At 38.2% G+C, this 4,969-nt stretch overlaps 1 long non-coding RNA gene across 1 annotated transcript; it reads left to right on the plus strand.

The window, feature by feature from the left end:
• The first annotated feature begins 1,749 nt into the window (after nucleotides 1-1,749).
• On the plus strand, nucleotides 1,750-3,565 carry LOC145798666 (uncharacterized). Its single transcript, XR_014340011.1, has 3 exons — nucleotides 1,750-1,887; nucleotides 2,522-2,599; nucleotides 3,429-3,565. It is a non-coding gene; the product is annotated as an uncharacterized LOC145798666 (long non-coding RNA).
• The last annotated feature ends 1,404 nt before the right edge of the window (nucleotides 3,566-4,969 follow it).

Genomic DNA, 4,969 nt, shown 5'->3' on the forward strand with positions numbered 1-4,969 from the left:
CAATTTTGGAGAAGACCCGAGCTCGAGTGAAAGATGGTACTCTGTTAGACTTTATTATTAAAGAAGATGGTGTGTTGATGTTTAAAAATCGGTTATGTGTTCCAAATGAGCCCGAGATAAAAAGGGAGATATTAGATGAGGCCCATAATTCACCTTATGCAATGCATCCGGGGAGTACAAAGATGTGTCGAAATTTAAGAGAAAGTTATTGGTGGCCAAATATGAAGAGAGAAATAGCAGAATTTGTGTCAAGGTGTTTGGTATGTCAGCAGATTAAAACAGAGCATCAACGCCCAGCTGGTTTACTTCAACCTCTTCCTATACCTGAATGGAAATGGGAGCATATTGCCATGGATTTTGTTTCGGGCCTACCTCGCACACAGAAGGGGCATGACTCTATTTGGGTTGTTGTGGATAGGTTGACCAAATCTGCACACTTTTTGGCTACTAAGAAAAACCTTTCACTTGATCGATTAGCAAAAATTTATGTGGATGAAATTGTGAGATTGCATGGTGTGCCGGTATCTATTGTTTCAGACAGAGACTCGCGCTTCACTTCCCACTTTTGGCCTAGTCTTCAAAATGCCTTGGGTACTAAACTGAGATTCAGTACAGCTTTTCATCCCCAAACCGACGGGCAATCCGAGAGGACAATTCAAACTTTAGAAGACATGTTGAGAGCTTGTGTCCTAGATTTTCGAGGTAGTTGGGATGAACACTTGACCTTAATAGAATTTGCATATAATAATAGTTATCAATCAAGTATTGGGATGGCTCCCTATGAAGCTTTATATGGGCGAAGATGTAGAACTCCAGTATGTTGGGATGAGGTTGGAGAGAGAAAATTGTTAGGGCCAGAGATTGTTCAAATTACTACCAATAAAGTGAATATTATTCGAGAAAGGTTCAAGGCGGCTCAAAGTAGACAAAAGAGCTATGCAGATAATCGGAGGAGAGATTTGGAATTTCAAGTGGGAGATCATGTATTTTTACGAATCTCGCCATGGAAGGGAGTGATGCGATTTGGTAAGAAAGGCAAACTAAGTCCAAGGTATATTGGGCCATTTGAGATATTAGAGCGCATTGGCAAGACTGCTTATCGTTTGGCCTTACCACCTAGTCTATCTCGCATTCACAATGTGTTTCATGTATCCACATTGAAGAAGTACATGCCTGACCCATCACACGTGTTAGATTTCCAACCAATCCAACTCAAGGATGATTTGTCTTATGAAGAGGAAGCCACAGAGATTGTGGACATGAAGGATCAAGTACTACGTTCCAAGACCATACCACTAGTAAAGGTATTGTGGAAAAATCATGCTTTGGAGGAAGCTACTTGGGAGCGGGAGGATGATATGAAAATTCGATATCCACATCTTTTTCAAGGTATGAACTAGACTAAACAAACGAATAAATTTCGTGGACGAAATTTTCCTTTAGGGGGGTAGAATTATAATATTCCCAACTTTTCATCTAGAGCCAAACACACTCCTATGTTAAACTCCATTTAGGATATCTAAACCCAACTCCAAACTTGATGGTAGGTGTAACCAAACACCCCATTTCAACACAAAAAAAAAAATTAGAAGTGCAGATTTTTTCTTCATTCTTCATTCTCTAACTTCTCTCTACTTTCTCTCTCATTTTCCTTTACTTTCTTGGAGGCCAAACACCACACCTTTGCTAAAACCTTACACCACCACCTTGACCCACCATCTCCACCACCTCCGGCCACCTTATCTCGCCGGAAAAAGGGTCCGGTCGGCACTCCTTGAATCCATCCGAAAATAACACAATAGAAGCACCAACTCTAGATTTTTCTTACTCTTTTGAAGAATCAAAGCATGGGATTTATTTTCTTGATGGATTAGAGGCTTGTACTTGGTAAGAATCTTTCTCTAAAAGTTTAGTTTAAGGTTTTACATATTTTGAGTTAGAGATGATGAAATTTTTGTGTTTTTGATCTATTATGATTTGGGGTTTGCTTGTTGAATTTTATACTCTCAATTAGTTTCCATGAATGTTTTACATGTTTAAAAAAAAAAAATGGTCAATTTGATGGTTGATTTGGAGATTAATATTTTGGGTTAATCTAGGGTTTAAATGTGATGTAAAAATTGGGGATTTTGGTGTTAGGGAATTTATATGTTGAAATTGAGTTGATAAATGATGGATTGGGTATCTCTATGTTCTATGGAGGAATTTTATAAGTGATTGAAGAGATTTTACTTAAGTTGTTGAGTTTATACAAAAATGTTGATTTTTGACTTTTGTAGTAAATTGATGGTGGTATTGTGCATATAAATTGATTGGATATTTAAAAAGTTACTAACTCAAAAATGTTCAAAGGATGGGTGTTATGGAGATTGGATAAGTTATTTGTTTGGGTGACTTAAAGTTGGAGGAGTTCTTTAGCTTGCCATTCCTTAGCATAATTTTATTTAGGATCATTTTTGTAGATGTTGTAATTTTCATTGAAAGTTTTTCCTAATTTGAGATCCTATTTACTAATTGTTAGGATTGGAGGAAGGCATCTCTCCACCTCTTGGAAATTAATTTGTAGAGTTTCAAATCTACACTTTTGCTATTTTTGGAGGTGAGTATACTTACCATGGAAATTACCTTACCTCTATCTTTATTACAAAGTTTGAAAATAATTTTTGAATTAAAGGAAGTGAATGATACATTTCATCATGATATATGTATAAAAAGAAAATCTATAAATTTATTGAGGCCAAGGGTTGAGTTTTAATAAAGATATGATTTCATTTGTATAATGAAGCATTAATTTTTTTTATGAGAATTTATTTAAGTTGAGTCTTTCAAATTTTATGATGATGATGATTGAATGACAGTGAAATGTTATGTGAGGGTATTTATTTTATTGATCATATAACCGAATATAGCCTTTGGGGCCACAAGGGCCAAAATGCTTTGGGGTCCTAAGGACCGAAATGTTTTAAGGACCATAAGGGTCATTGTATGTATAAGGGGTCCTGGGGACCGAAACATTGAAACAAGAATTGAAGTGCTACGATGACATGAGCTATGTTCCTATGGTTATGTTTTGGGTAACGGTACCGTCACCACCTAAGTCGCGAGGTAACGCGACCCTAAGGCTATGTAGTGGATTGTATGATGGACAGGAAATCTTAATGTATTGAAAAGTTATATTTTTGTTTACTTTCATTATCCAAATGTATTTTTTTTTCTGCCTTATGAGATTCCTTGGAAAAATCTTGATAACGTTTTATGAAAATTGTATTTCATCATTTTTATTTTTATTTTGTATAAATTTAAGTCCAATTAGGCTCTTATGTTTAGTATCTTTATTTTGAACCCTATTGGTAGGAGCAAGTTTTATAACTCCATGGTATTGGTATACTCATTGGGCTTTAGCTCATTCTTTTAAATAATTTTTTCAGATTCATAGACTTTTGTGTGGCTCGCCTCAACTTGGAAGACTAGAATTTTTGAAGGATCACAGGTGGGCATCTTGTGGTTGAGGTTTTGCTTAGGGTCATTCTAGGATGTAAGCTTACCCTTTTTTTTTATGAAGGAGGTTGATTGTAAAAATTGCTTATGAAGTTGGATGTATTGATGGATTCGTGATTAGTATGTATTATATTTTTTTTGGGAGGAAATGCTTGGGAACTATCTTGTAGCATGATAATATTTTGTCTTTGAATAGATCATCTCATATATGTTAGGCAATTGAAAGGTCTTATGCACTTTTGGTGATGTGGTGATGTGATGTAAGAATTATACAGGAATTTGTGGTGTAAAGGTGCTATAGCGTTTGAGGTGCACCCTCTTGGCAGGGTTTTGCCTTGCCAAGATTGGGTCGTTACACCAACCTTCGATTCGAACTCAGAGAGAGATTGGTTTTTTTGGTTTGAGCCATCTGTGTGTGTCTCATTTTCTTTGCTCAGCTCCTGGTTCCGCCCCTCATGCCCCCAACGAGAGAGGGAGATAAGAGAGAGCCCCGTCGGTTTGCATGTGTCTGTCCGTCTATGCCGAGTGGGAGAGAGGAGGTATGTCACACATGGCGTGTTTGTCTGTGTAGGTGTAGCTCTCAAAATGGATGTGCATGTGTATGTGTGTGAGAGACCAGCTGTGTGTTGTGCCGTGTGTGGTGTGTCTGGGTGTGTGCCGAAGCTCAATCTGTGTATGGTCTATTCATGGTGTGTGTGTGTGTTGTCTCCCCTCTCAAAACCAGTGTGTATGCGTGCGTATCATTGTGTTGTTTTTGAGCTTTTTTGCGAGAGACCTCTGTGTGGCTGTGTGTGTGTTGAGTGGTGTGGTGAGTGTATGTGATGGCAGTCTTTGTCTTCTATTTTTTTACTCCAACCATCTGCCGAGAGAGAGAGCTAGAGAGAAGGAGTTGCAGAGAAAGAGGTGCCGAGAGGTTGATGCCGTGTGTCATGTGTTATGTGTGTCCTGGGTATGTGTGCTTGGTGTGTGTGCTGTGTATCATTCGAGAGCGAGAAGAAAGACAGCTAGTCTTCTTCCTATATTTTGCTTTGTATGTCTCTTTTAGCTTTTTTTTTTCTCCCACTCTCTCTTTCTAAAATTAATCTTACCCTCCACTCATGCTCACCACCCTTTGACCCTTTTTCCTTTTGTTGTGTCCCTCTCCTCTGTCCGAATCCAGCACATCTCACCCAAGTCCGGATCATCGGCCGCACTTCTCTGCGGCCATTCCTGCGACACTCGTCAAAACGACGTCGTTTTGACCAAAACTATGTCGTTTTGTTCATCTCCTTTTCTCTATCTGCAAACTTTTTGGATATTGTTCTCAACCTCCATTGAACATTCAAACCAAAAAAAGGAAAATGGAAAAGAAAAACAGAGCTGCCAACACCAACTTCCTTCCTTCCCATCTAATTTCCCTCCTCTGTTTGTTGTCAAAATCATCAACCTCTCATTGAACAACTTCAATGGCAAAGTGAGATTTGGAAATGTG

The sequence above is a fragment of the Camellia sinensis genome, chromosome 9 (assembly GCF_055761805.1).
Source record: "Camellia sinensis isolate YWXY chromosome 9, ASM5576180v1, whole genome shotgun sequence".
In the NCBI taxonomy this organism is placed as follows: domain Eukaryota; kingdom Viridiplantae; phylum Streptophyta; class Magnoliopsida; order Ericales; family Theaceae; genus Camellia; species Camellia sinensis.